The 12933-nt window shown below is 36.5% G+C and overlaps 26 pseudogenes; all 26 read left to right on the top strand.

Moving 5' to 3' along the window:
* The first annotated feature begins 245 nt into the window (after nucleotides 1-245).
* On the top strand, nucleotides 246-364 carry LOC124334780 (annotated as a pseudogene).
* Nucleotides 365-648: 284 nt separating this feature from the next.
* LOC124330751 lies at nucleotides 649-767 on the top strand (annotated as a pseudogene).
* A 415-nt stretch (nucleotides 768-1182) lies between these two features.
* Nucleotides 1183-1301, top strand: LOC124334781 (annotated as a pseudogene).
* Nucleotides 1302-1585: 284 nt separating this feature from the next.
* Nucleotides 1586-1704, top strand: LOC124330014 (annotated as a pseudogene).
* A 414-nt stretch (nucleotides 1705-2118) lies between these two features.
* On the top strand, nucleotides 2119-2237 carry LOC124334783 (annotated as a pseudogene).
* A 414-nt stretch (nucleotides 2238-2651) lies between these two features.
* LOC124335045 lies at nucleotides 2652-2770 on the top strand (annotated as a pseudogene).
* A 415-nt stretch (nucleotides 2771-3185) lies between these two features.
* LOC124334784 lies at nucleotides 3186-3304 on the top strand (annotated as a pseudogene).
* A 414-nt stretch (nucleotides 3305-3718) lies between these two features.
* LOC124329850 lies at nucleotides 3719-3837 on the top strand (annotated as a pseudogene).
* Nucleotides 3838-4251: 414 nt separating this feature from the next.
* On the top strand, nucleotides 4252-4370 carry LOC124330752 (annotated as a pseudogene).
* Nucleotides 4371-4915: 545 nt separating this feature from the next.
* LOC124335046 lies at nucleotides 4916-5034 on the top strand (annotated as a pseudogene).
* A 415-nt stretch (nucleotides 5035-5449) lies between these two features.
* On the top strand, nucleotides 5450-5568 carry LOC124334785 (annotated as a pseudogene).
* Nucleotides 5569-5983: 415 nt separating this feature from the next.
* Nucleotides 5984-6102, top strand: LOC124334786 (annotated as a pseudogene).
* Nucleotides 6103-6516: 414 nt separating this feature from the next.
* LOC124334787 lies at nucleotides 6517-6635 on the top strand (annotated as a pseudogene).
* Nucleotides 6636-6919: 284 nt separating this feature from the next.
* On the top strand, nucleotides 6920-7038 carry LOC124330753 (annotated as a pseudogene).
* A 416-nt stretch (nucleotides 7039-7454) lies between these two features.
* LOC124335696 lies at nucleotides 7455-7573 on the top strand (annotated as a pseudogene).
* Nucleotides 7574-7987: 414 nt separating this feature from the next.
* LOC124334788 lies at nucleotides 7988-8106 on the top strand (annotated as a pseudogene).
* A 284-nt stretch (nucleotides 8107-8390) lies between these two features.
* LOC124330754 lies at nucleotides 8391-8509 on the top strand (annotated as a pseudogene).
* A 415-nt stretch (nucleotides 8510-8924) lies between these two features.
* Nucleotides 8925-9043, top strand: LOC124334789 (annotated as a pseudogene).
* A 284-nt stretch (nucleotides 9044-9327) lies between these two features.
* LOC124330756 lies at nucleotides 9328-9446 on the top strand (annotated as a pseudogene).
* Nucleotides 9447-9861: 415 nt separating this feature from the next.
* Nucleotides 9862-9980, top strand: LOC124329888 (annotated as a pseudogene).
* A 284-nt stretch (nucleotides 9981-10264) lies between these two features.
* LOC124330757 lies at nucleotides 10265-10383 on the top strand (annotated as a pseudogene).
* Nucleotides 10384-10798: 415 nt separating this feature from the next.
* LOC124330758 lies at nucleotides 10799-10917 on the top strand (annotated as a pseudogene).
* Nucleotides 10918-11331: 414 nt separating this feature from the next.
* LOC124330759 lies at nucleotides 11332-11450 on the top strand (annotated as a pseudogene).
* Nucleotides 11451-11865: 415 nt separating this feature from the next.
* Nucleotides 11866-11984, top strand: LOC124334791 (annotated as a pseudogene).
* A 284-nt stretch (nucleotides 11985-12268) lies between these two features.
* On the top strand, nucleotides 12269-12387 carry LOC124331040 (annotated as a pseudogene).
* A 415-nt stretch (nucleotides 12388-12802) lies between these two features.
* Nucleotides 12803-12921, top strand: LOC124330760 (annotated as a pseudogene).
* The last annotated feature ends 12 nt before the right edge of the window (nucleotides 12922-12933 follow it).

Raw genomic sequence — 12933 nt, forward strand, 5'->3', positions numbered from 1 at the left:
TTTTTTAATCGCGATGGTTACCAGTCCAAATTCGTAGATCAAAAATATCAATGGCTTAGAGATAGGTTCAATTCATCTATTTGAATGATTCTGGATAAATTTTATTGCGAGTTTTTCAAAGTTTATCGCGCTTTTTTATTCGCGATGGTTACGAGTCCAAATTCAATGAACAAACATTTCTATCACTTTGAAGTGATTTTCTATTCATCCATTGGGACTGGGAGGGTAATTTTTCATTTTTGAATGTCAACGGCCATATCACGTAGAACGCACCTGGTCTCGTCAGCTCCCAGAAGTTAAGTCACGTCGAGTCCCGTTAGTACTTGGAAGGGTGACCGCTTGGGAATACGGGATGTCGTTGGCGATGAAAAGTTTGTTTTCAATAATAAATTTCTTGAAATTTTTTTTCAATCACGATGGTTACCAGTCCAAATTCGTAGATCAAAAATATCAATGGCATAGAGATAGGTTCAATTCATCTATAGGAATGATTCTGGATAAATTTCATTGCGAGTTTTTCAAAGTTTATCGCGCTTTTTTATTCGCGATGGTTACGAGTCCAAATTCAATGAACAAACATTTCTATCACTTTGAAGTGATTTTCTATTCATCCATTGGGACTGGGAGGGTAAATTTTCATTTTTGAATGTCAACGGCCATATCACGTAGAACGCACCTGGTCTCGTCAGCTCCCAGAAGTTAAGTTACGTCGAGTCCCGTTAGTACTTGGAAGGGTGACCGCTTGGGAATACGGGATGTCGTTGGCGATGAATAGTTTGTTTTAAATAACAAATTTCTTGAAATTTTTTTTTCAATCACGATGGTTACCAGTCCAAATTCGTAGATAAAACATTTCAATGCCTTAGAGATAGGTTAAATTCATCTATAAGAATGATTCTGGATCAATTCCATTGAGAGTTTTTCAAAGTTTATCGCGTTTTTTAATCGCGATGGTTACCAGTCCAAATTCGTAGATCAAAAATATCAATGGCTTAGAGATAGGTTCAATTCATCTATTTGAATGATTCTGGATAAATTTTATTGCGAGTTTTTCAAAGTTTATCGCGCTTTTTTATTCGCGATGGTTACGAGTCCAAATTCAATGAACAAACATTTCTATCACTTTGAAGTGATTTTCTATTCATCCATTGGGACTGGGAGGGTAATTTTTCATTTTTGAATGTCAACGGCCATATCACGTAGAACGCACCTGGTCTCGTCAGCTCCCAGAAGTTAAGTCACGTCGAGTCCCGTTAGTACTTGGAAGGGTGACCGCTTGGGAATACGGGATGTCGTTGGCGATGAAAAGTTTGTTTTCAATAATAAATTTCTTGAAATTTTTTTTCAATCACGATGGTTACCAGTCCAAATTCGTAGATCAAAAATATCAATGGCATAGAGATAGGTTCAATTCATCTATAGGAATGATTCTGGATAAATTTCATTGCGAGTTTTTCAAAGTTTATCGCGCTTTTTTATTCGCGATGGTTACGAGTCCAAATTCAATGAACAAACATTTCTATCACTTTGAAGTGATTTTCTATTCATCCATTGGGACTGGGAGGGTAATTTTTCATTTTTGAATGTCAACGGCCATATCACGTAGAACGCACCTGGTCTCGTCAGCTCCCAGAAGTTAGGTCACGTCGAGTCCCGTTAGTACTTGGAAGGGTGACCGCTTGGGAATACGGGATGTCGTTGGCGATGAAAAGTTTGTTTTCAATAATAAATTTCTTGAAATTTTTTTTCAATCACGATGGTTACCAGTCCAAATTCGTAGATAAAACATTTCAATGCCTTAGAGATAGGTTAAATTCATCTATAAGAATGATTCTGGATCAATTCCATTGAGAGTTTTTCAAAGTTTATCCCGTTTTTTAATCGCGATGGTTACCAGTCCAAATTCGTAGATCAAAAATATCAATGGCTTAGAGATAGGTTCAATTCATCTATTTGAATGATTCTGGATAAATTTTATTGCGAGTTTTTCAAAGTTTATCGCGCTTTTTTATTCGCGATGGTTACGAGTCCAAATTCAATGAACAAACATTTCTATCACTTTGAAGTGATTTTCTATTCATCCATTGGGACTGGGAGGGTAATTTTTGATTTTTGAATGTCAACGGCCATATCACGTAGAACGCACCTGGTCTCGTCAGCTCCCAGAAGTTAAGTCACGTCGAGTCCCGTTAGTACTTGGAAGGGTGACCGCTTGGGAATACGGGATGTCGTTGGCGATGAAAAGTTTGTTTTCAATAATAAATTTCTTGAAATTTTTTTTCAATCACGATGGTTACCAGTCCAAATTCGTAGATCAAAAATATCAATGGCATAGAGATAGGTTAAATTCATCTATAAGAATAATTCTGGATCAATTCCATTGAGAGTTTTTCAAAGTTTATCGCGTTTTTTAATCGCGATGGTTACCAGTCCAAATTCGTAGATCAAAAATATCAATGGCATAGAGATAGGTTCAATTCATCTATTTTAATGATTCTGGATAAATTTCATTGCGAGTTTTTCAAAGTTTATCGCGCTTTTTTATTCGCGATGGTTACGAGTCCAAATTCAATGAACAAACATTTCTATCACTTTGAAGTGATTTTCTATTCATCCATTGGGACTGGGAGGGTAAATTTTCATTTTTGAATGTCAACGGCCATATCACGTAGAACGCACCTGGTCTCGTCAGCTCCCAGAAGTTAAGTTACGTCGAGTCCCGTTAGTACTTGGAAGGGTGACCGCTTGGGAATACTGGATGTCGTTGGCGATGAATAGTTTGTTTTAAATAACAAATTTCTTGAAATTTTTTTTTCAATCACGATGGTTACCAGTCCAAATTCGTAGATAAAACATTTCAATGCCTTAGAGATAGGTTAAATTCATCTATAAGAATGATTCTGGATCAATTCCATTGAGAGTTTTTCAAAGTTTATCCCGTTTTTTAATCGCGATGGTTACCAGTCCAAATTCGTAGATCAAAAATATCAATGGCTTAGAGATAGGTTCAATTCATCTATTTGAATGATTCTGGATAAATTTTATTGCGAGTTTTTCAAAGTTTATCGCGCTTTTTTATTCGCGATGGTTACGAGTCCAAATTCAATGAACAAACATTTCTATCACTTTGAAGTGATTTTCTATTCATCCATTGGGACTGGGAGGGTAATTTTTCATTTTTGAATGTCAACGGCCATATCACGTAGAACGCACCTGGTCTCGTCAGCTCCCAGAAGTTAAGTCACGTCGAGTCCCGTTAGTACTTGGAAGGGTGACCGCTTGGGAATACGGGATGTCGTTGGCGATGAAAAGTTTGTTTTCAATAATAAATTTCTTGAAATTTTTTTTCAATCACGATGGTTACCAGTCCAAATTCGTAGATAAAACATTTCAATGCCTTAGAGATAGGTTAAATTCATCTATAAGAATGATTCTGGATCAATTCCATTGAGAGTTTTTCAAAGTTTATCCCGTTTTTTAATCGCGATGGTTACCAGTCCAAATTCGTAGATCAAAAATATCAATGGCTTAGAGATAGGTTCAATTCATCTATTTGAATGATTCTGGATAAATTTTATTGCGAGTTTTTCAAAGTTTATCGCGCTTTTTTATTCGCGATGGTTACGAGTCCAAATTAAATTAAAAAACATTTCTATCACTTTGAAGGGATTTTCTATTCATCCATTGGGACTGGGAGGGTAAATTTTCATTTTTGAATGTCAACGGCCATAACACGTAGAACGCACCTGGTCTCGTCAGCTCCCAGAAGTTAAGTCACGTCGAGTCCCGTTAGTACTTGGAAGGGTGACCGCTTGGGAATACGGGATGTCGTTGGCGATGAAAAGTTTGTTTTCAATAATAAATTTCTTGAAATTTTTTTTCAATCACGATGGTTACCAGTCCAAATTCGTAGATCAAAAATATCAATGGCATAGAGATAGGTTAAATTCATCTATAAGAATAATTCTGGATCAATTCCATTGAGAGTTTCTCAAAGTTTATCGCGTTTTTTAATCGCGATGGTTACCAGTCCAAATTCGTAGATCAAAAATATCAATGGCATAGAGATAGGTTCAATTCATCTATTTTAATGATTCTGGATAAATTTCATTGCGAGTTTTTCAAAGTTTATCGCGCTTTTTTATTCGCGATGGTTACGAGTCCAAATTCAATGAACAAACATTTCTATCACTTTGAAGTGATTTTCTATTCATCCATTGGGACTGGGAGGGTAAATTTTCATTTTTGAATGTCAACGGCCATATCACGTAGAACGCACCTGGTCTCGTCAGCTCCCAGAAGTTAAGTTACGTCGAGTCCCGTTAGTACTTGGAAGGGTGACCGCTTGGGAATACGGGATGTCGTTGGCGATGAATAGTTTGTTTTAAATAACAAATTTCTTGAAATTTTTTTTTCAATCACGATGGTTACCAGTCCAAATTCGTAGATAAAACATTTCAATGCCTTAGAGATAGGTTAAATTCATCTATAAGAATGATTCTGGATCAATTCCATTGAGAGTTTTTCAAAGTTTATCCCGTTTTTTAATCGCGATGGTTACCAGTCCAAATTCGTAGATCAAAAATATCAATGGCATAGAGATAGGTTAAATTCATCTATAAGAATAATTCTGGATCAATTCCATTGAGAGTTTTTCAAAGTTTATCGCGTTTTTTAATCGCGATGGTTACCAGTCCAAATTCGTAGATCAAAAATATCAATGGCATAGAGATAGGTTCAATTCATCTATTTTAATGATTCTGGATAAATTTCATTGCGAGTTTTTCAAAGTTTATCGCGCTTTTTTATTCGCGATGGTTACGAGTCCAAATTCAATGAACAAACATTTCTATCACTTTGAAGTGATTTTCTATTCATCCATTGGGACTGGGAGGGTAAATTTTCATTTTTGAATGTCAACGGCCATATCACGTAGAACGCACCTGGTCTCGTCAGCTCCCAGAAGTTAAGTTACGTCGAGTCCCGTTAGTACTTGGAAGGGTGACCGCTTGGGAATACTGGATGTCGTTGGCGATGAATAGTTTGTTTTAAATAACAAATTTCTTGAAATTTTTTTTTCAATCACGATGGTTACCAGTCCAAATTCGTAGATAAAACATTTCAATGCCTTAGAGATAGGTTAAATTCATCTATAAGAATGATTCTGGATCAATTCCATTGAGAGTTTTTCAAAGTTTATCCCGTTTTTTAATCGCGATGGTTACCAGTCCAAATTCGTAGATCAAAAATATCAATGGCTTAGAGATAGGTTCAATTCATCTATTTGAATGATTCTGGATAAATTTTATTGCGAGTTTTTCAAAGTTTATCGCGCTTTTTTATTCGCGATGGTTACGAGTCCAAATTCAATGAACAAACATTTCTATCACTTTGAAGTGATTTTCTATTCATCCATTGGGACTGGGAGGGTAATTTTTCATTTTTGAATGTCAACGGCCATATCACGTAGAACGCACCTGGTCTCGTCAGCTCCCAGAAGTTAAGTCACGTCGAGTCCCGTTAGTACTTGGAAGGGTGACCGCTTGGGAATACGGGATGTCGTTGGCGATGAATAGTTTGTTTTAAATAACAAATTTCTTGAAATTTTTTTTTCAATCACGATGGTTACCAGTCCAAATTCGTAGATAAAACATTTCAATGCCTTAGAGATAGGTTAAATTCATCTATAAGAATGATTCTGGATCAATTCCATTGAGAGTTTTTCAAAGTTTATCCCGTTTTTTAATCGCGATGGTTACCAGTCCAAATTCGTAGATCAAAAATATCAATGGCATAGAGATAGGTTCAATTCATCTATAGGAATGATTCTGGATAAATTTCATTGCGAGTTTTTCAAAGTTTATCGCGCTTTTTTATTCGCGATGGTTACGAGTCCAAATTAAATTAAAAAACATTTCTATCACTTTGAAGGGATTTTCTATTCATCCATTGGGACTGGGAGGGTAAATTTTCATTTTTGAATGTCAACGGCCATATCACGTAGAACGCACCTGGTCTCGTCAGCTCCCAGAAGTTAAGTCACGTCGAGTCCCGTTAGTACTTGGAAGGGTGACCGCTTGGGAATACGGGATGTCGTTGGCGATGAAAAGTTTGTTTTCAATAATAAATTTCTTGAAATTTTTTTTCAATCACGATGGTTACCAGTCCAAATTCGTAGATAAAACATTTCAATGCCTTAGAGATAGGTTAAATTCATCTATAAGAATGATTCTGGATCAATTCCATTGAGAGTTTTTCAAAGTTTATCGCGTTTTTTAATCGCGATGGTTACCAGTCCAAATTCGTAGATCAAAAATATCAATGGCTTAGAGATAGGTTCAATTCATCTATTTGAATGATTCTGGATAAATTTTATTGCGAGTTTTTCAAAGTTTATCGCGCTTTTTTATTCGCGATGGTTACGAGTCCAAATTCAATGAACAAACATTTCTATCACTTTGAAGTGATTTTCTATTCATCCATTGGGACTGGGAGGGTAATTTTTCATTTTTGAATGTCAACGGCCATATCACGTAGAACGCACCTGGTCTCGTCAGCTCCCAGAAGTTAAGTCACGTCGAGTCCCGTTAGTACTTGGAAGGGTGACCGCTTGGGAATACGGGATGTCGTTGGCGATGAAAAGTTTGTTTTCAATAATAAATTTCTTGAAATTTTTTTTCAATCACGATGGTTACCAGTCCAAATTCGTAGATCAAAAATATCAATGGCATAGAGATAGGTTCAATTCATCTATAGGAATGATTCTGGATAAATTTCATTGCGAGTTTTTCAAAGTTTATCGCGCTTTTTTATTCGCGATGGTTACGAGTCCAAATTCAATGAACAAACATTTCTATCACTTTGAAGTGATTTTCTATTCATCCATTGGGACTGGGAGGGTAAATTTTCATTTTTGAATGTCAACGGCCATATCACGTAGAACGCACCTGGTCTCGTCAGCTCCCAGAAGTTAAGTTACGTCGAGTCCCGTTAGTACTTGGAAGGGTGACCGCTTGGGAATACGGGATGTCGTTGGCGATGAATAGTTTGTTTTAAATAACAAATTTCTTGAAATTTTTTTTTTCAATCACGATGGTTACCAGTCCAAATTCGTAGATAAAACATTTCAATGCCTTAGAGATAGGTTAAATTCATCTATAAGAATGATTCTGGATCAATTCCATTGAGAGTTTTTCAAAGTTTATCGCGTTTTTTAATCGCGATGGTTACCAGTCCAAATTCGTAGATCAAAAATATCAATGGCTTAGAGATAGGTTCAATTCATCTATTTGAATGATTCTGGATAAATTTCATTGCGAGTTTTTCAAAGTTTATCGCGCTTTTTTATTCGCGATGGTTACGAGTCCAAATTAAATTAAAAAACATTTCTATCACTTTGAAGGGATTTTCTATTCATCCATTGGGACTGGGAGGGTAAATTTTCATTTTTGAATGTCAACGGCCACATCACGTAGAACGCACCTGGTCTCGTCAGCTCCCAGAAGTTAAGTCACGTCGAGTCCCGTTAGTACTTGGAAGGGTGACCGCTTGGGAATACGGGATGTCGTTGGCGATGAAAAGTTTGTTTTCAATAATAAATTTCTTGAAATTTTTTTTCAATCACGATGGTTACCAGTCCAAATTCGTAGATAAAACATTTCAATGCCTTAGAGATAGGTTAAATTCATCTATAAGAATGATTCTGGATCAATTCCATTGAGAGTTTTTCAAAGTTTATCGCGTTTTTTAATCGCGATGGTTACCAGTCCAAATTCGTAGATCAAAAATATCAATGGCTTAGAGATAGGTTCAATTCATCTATTTGAATGATTCTGGATAAATTTTATTGCGAGTTTTTCAAAGTTTATCGCGCTTTTTTATTCGCGATGGTTACGAGTCCAAATTCAATGAACAAACATTTCTATCACTTTGAAGTGATTTTCTATTCATCCATTGGGACTGGGAGGGTAATTTTTCATTTTTGAATGTCAACGGCCATATCACGTAGAACGCACCTGGTCTCGTCAGCTCCCAGAAGTTAAGTCACGTCGAGTCCCGTTAGTACTTGGAAGGGTGACCGCTTGGGAATACGGGATGTCGTTGGCGATGAAAAGTTTGTTTTCAATAATAAATTTCTTGAAATTTTTTTTCAATCACGATGGTTACCAGTCCAAATTCGTAGATCAAAAATATCAATGGCATAGAGATAGGTTCAATTCATCTATAGGAATGATTCTGGATAAATTTCATTGCGAGTTTTTCAAAGTTTATCGCGCTTTTTTATTCGCGATGGTTACGAGTCCAAATTCAATGAACAAACATTTCTATCACTTTGAAGTGATTTTCTATTCATCCATTGGGACTGGGAGGGTAAATTTTCATTTTTGAATGTCAACGGCCATATCACGTAGAACGCACCTGGTCTCGTCAGCTCCCAGAAGTTAAGTTACGTCGAGTCCCGTTAGTACTTGGAAGGGTGACCGCTTGGGAATACGGGATGTCGTTGGCGATGAATAGTTTGTTTTAAATAACAAATTTCTTGAAATTTTTTTTTCAATCACGATGGTTACCAGTCCAAATTCGTAGATAAAACATTTCAATGCCTTAGAGATAGGTTAAATTCATCTATAAGAATGATTCTGGATCAATTCCATTGAGAGTTTTTCAAAGTTTATCGCGTTTTTTAATCGCGATGGTTACCAGTCCAAATTCGTAGATCAAAAATATCAATGGCTTAGAGATAGGTTCAATTCATCTATTTGAATGATTCTGGATAAATTTTATTGCGAGTTTTTCAAAGTTTATCGCGCTTTTTTATTCGCGATGGTTACGAGTCCAAATTCAATGAACAAACATTTCTATCACTTTGAAGTGATTTTCTATTCATCCATTGGGACTGGGAGGGTAATTTTTCATTTTTGAATGTCAACGGCCATATCACGTAGAACGCACCTGGTCTCGTCAGCTCCCAGAAGTTAAGTCACGTCGAGTCCCGTTAGTACTTGGAAGGGTGACCGCTTGGGAATACGGGATGTCGTTGGCGATGAAAAGTTTGTTTTCAATAATAAATTTCTTGAAATTTTTTTTCAATCACGATGGTTACCAGTCCAAATTCGTAGATCAAAAATATCAATGGCATAGAGATAGGTTCAATTCATCTATAGGAATGATTCTGGATAAATTTCATTGCGAGTTTTTCAAAGTTTATCGCGCTTTTTTATTCGCGATGGTTACGAGTCCAAATTCAATGAACAAACATTTCTATCACTTTGAAGTGATTTTCTATTCATCCATTGGGACTGGGAGGGTAAATTTTCATTTTTGAATGTCAACGGCCATATCACGTAGAACGCACCTGGTCTCGTCAGCTCCCAGAAGTTAAGTTACGTCGAGTCCCGTTAGTACTTGGAAGGGTGACCGCTTGGGAATACGGGATGTCGTTGGCGATGAATAGTTTGTTTTAAATAACAAATTTCTTGAAATTTTTTTTTCAATCACGATGGTTACCAGTCCAAATTCGTAGATAAAACATTTCAATGCCTTAGAGATAGGTTAAATTCATCTATAAGAATGATTCTGGATCAATTCCATTGAGAGTTTTTCAAAGTTTATCGCGTTTTTTAATCGCGATGGTTACCAGTCCAAATTCGTAGATCAAAAATATCAATGGCTTAGAGATAGGTTCAATTCATCTATTTGAATGATTCTGGATAAATTTTATTGCGAGTTTTTCAAAGTTTATCGCGCTTTTTTATTCGCGATGGTTACGAGTCCAAATTCAATGAACAAACATTTCTATCACTTTGAAGTGATTTTCTATTCATCCATTGGGACTGGGAGGGTAATTTTTCATTTTTGAATGTCAACGGCCATATCACGTAGAACGCACCTGGTCTCGTCAGCTCCCAGAAGTTAAGTCACGTCGAGTCCCGTTAGTACTTGGAAGGGTGACCGCTTGGGAATACGGAATGTCGTTGGCGATGAAAAGTTTGTTTTCAATAATAAATTTCTTGAAATTTTTTTTCAATCACGATGGTTACCAGTCCAAATTCGTAGATCAAAAATATCAATGGCATAGAGATAGGTTCAATTCATCTATAGGAATTATTCTGGATAAATTTCATTTCGAGTTTTTCAAAGTTTATCGCGCTTTTTTATTCGCGATGGTTACGAGTCCAAATTCAATGAACAAACATTTCTATCACTTTGAAGTGATTTTCTATTCATCCATTGGGACTGGGAGGGTAAATTTTCATTTTTGAATGTCAACGGCCATATCACGTAGAACGCACCTGGTCTCGTCAGCTCCCAGAAGTTAAGTTACGTCGAGTCCCGTTAGTACTTGGAAGGGTGACCGCTTGGGAATACGGGATGTCGTTGGCGATGAATAGTTTGTTTTCAATAACAAATTTCTTGAAATTTTTTTTTCAATCACGATGGTTACCAGTCCAAATTCGTAGATAAAACATTTCAATGCCTTAGAGATAGGTTCAATTCATCTATAAGAATGATTCTGAATCAATTTCATTGAGAGTTTTTCAAAGTTTATCGCGTTTTTTAATCGTGATGGTTACCAGTCCAAATTCGTAGATCAAAAATATCAATGGCATAGAGATAGGTTCAATTCATCTATAGGAATGATTCTGGATAAATTTCATTGCGAGTTTTTCAAAGTTTATCGCGCTTTTTTATTCGCGATGGTTACGAGTCCAAATTCAATGAACAAACATTTCTATCACTTTGAAGTGATTTTCTATTCATCCATTGGGACTGGGAGGGTAAATTTTCATTTTTGAATGTCAACGGCCATATCACGTAGAACGCACCTGGTCTCGTCAGCTCCCAGAAGTTAAGTTACGTCGAGTCCCGTTAGTACTTGGAAGGGTGACCGCTTGGGAATACGGGATGTCGTTGGCGATGAATAGTTTGTTTTCAATAACAAATTTCTTGAAATTTTTTTTCAATCACGATGGTTACCAGTCCAAATTCGTAGATAAAACATTTCAATGCCTTAGAGATAGGCTAAATTCATCTATAAGAATGATTCTGGATCAATTTTATTGAGAGTTTTTCAAAGTTTATCGCGTTTTTTAATCGCGATGGTTACCAGTCCAAATTCGTAGATCAAAAATATCAATGGCATAGAGATAGGTTCAATTCATCTATAGGAATGATTCTGGATAAATTTCATTGCGAGTTTTTCAAAGTTTATCGCGCTTTTTTATTCGCGATGGTTACGAGTCCAAATTCAATGAACAAACATTTCTATCACTTTGAAGTGATTTTCTATTCATCCATTGGGACTGGGAGGGTAAATTTTCATTTTTGAATGTCAACGGCCATATCACGTAGAACGCACCTGGTCTCGTCAGCTCCCAGAAGTTAAGTTACGTCGAGTCCCGTTAGTACTTGGAAGGGTGACCGCTTGGGAATACGGGATGTCGTTGGCGATGAATAGTTTGTTTTCAATAACAAATTTCTTGAAATTTTTTTTTCAATCACGATGGTTACCAGTCCAAATTCGTAGATAAAACATTTCAATGCCTTAGAGATAGGTTAAATTCATCTATAAGAATGATTCTGGATCAATTCCATTGAGAGTTTTTCAAAGTTTATCGCGTTTTTTAATCGCGATGGTTACCAGTCCAAATTCGTAGATCAAAAATATCAATGGCTTAGAGATAGGTTCAATTCATCTATAGGAATGATTCTGGATAAATTTTATTGCGAGTTTTTCAAAGTTTATCGCGCTTTTTTATTCGCGATGGTTACGAGTCCAAATTCAATGAACAAACATTTCTATCACTTTGAAGTGATTTTCTATTCATCCATTGGGACTGGGAGGGTAATTTTTGATTTTTGAATGTCAACGGCCATATCACGTAGAACGCACCTGGTCTCGTCAGCTCCCAGAAGTTAAGTCACGTCGAGTCCCGTTAGTACTTGGAAGGGTGACCGCTTGGGAATACGGGATGTCGTTGGCGATGAAAAGTTTGTTTTCAATAATAAATTTCTTGAAATTTTTTTTCAATCACGATGGTTACCAGTCCAAATTCGTAGATCAAAAATATCAATGGCATAGAGATAGGTTCAATTCATCTATAGGAATGATTCTGGATAAATTTCATTGCGAGTTTTTCAAAGTTTATCGCGCTTTTTTATTCGCGATGGTTACGAGTCCAAATTCAATGAACAAACATTTCTATCACTTTGAAGTGATTTTCTATTCATCCATTGGGACTGGGAGGGTAAATTTTCATTTTTGAATGTCAACGGCCATATCACGTAGAACGCACCTGGTCTCGTCAGCTCCCAGAAGTTAAGTTACGTCGAGTCCCGTTAGTACTTGGAAGGGTGACCACTTGGGAATACGGGATGTCGTTGGCGATGAATAGTTTGTTTTCAATAACAAATTTCTTGAAATTTTTTTTTCAATCACGATGGTTACCAGTCCAAATTCGTAGATAAAACATTTCAATGCCTTAGAGATAGGTTAAATTCATCCATAAGAATGATTCTGGATCAATTCCATTGAGAGTTTTTCAAAGTTTATCGCGTTTTTTAATCGCGATGGTTACCAGTCCAAATTCGTAGATCAAAAATATCAATGGCATAGAGATAGGTTCAATTCATCTATAGGAATGATTCTGGATAAATTTCATTGCGAGTTTTTCAAAGTTTATCGCGCTTTTTTATTCGCGATGGTTACGAGTCCAAATTCAATGAACAAACATTTCTATCACTTTGAAGTGATTTTCTATTCATCCATTGGGACTGGGAGGGTAAATTTTCATTTTTGAATGTCAACGGCCATATCACGTAGAACGCACCTGGTCTCGTCAGCTCCCAGAAGTTAAGTTACGTCGAGTCCCGTTAGTACTTGGAAGGGTGACCGCTTGGGAATACGGGATGTCGTTGGCGATGAATAGTTTG

The sequence above is a fragment of the Daphnia pulicaria genome, chromosome 3 (genome assembly GCF_021234035.1).
Source record: "Daphnia pulicaria isolate SC F1-1A chromosome 3, SC_F0-13Bv2, whole genome shotgun sequence".
NCBI lineage: Eukaryota > Metazoa > Arthropoda > Branchiopoda > Diplostraca > Daphniidae > Daphnia > Daphnia pulicaria.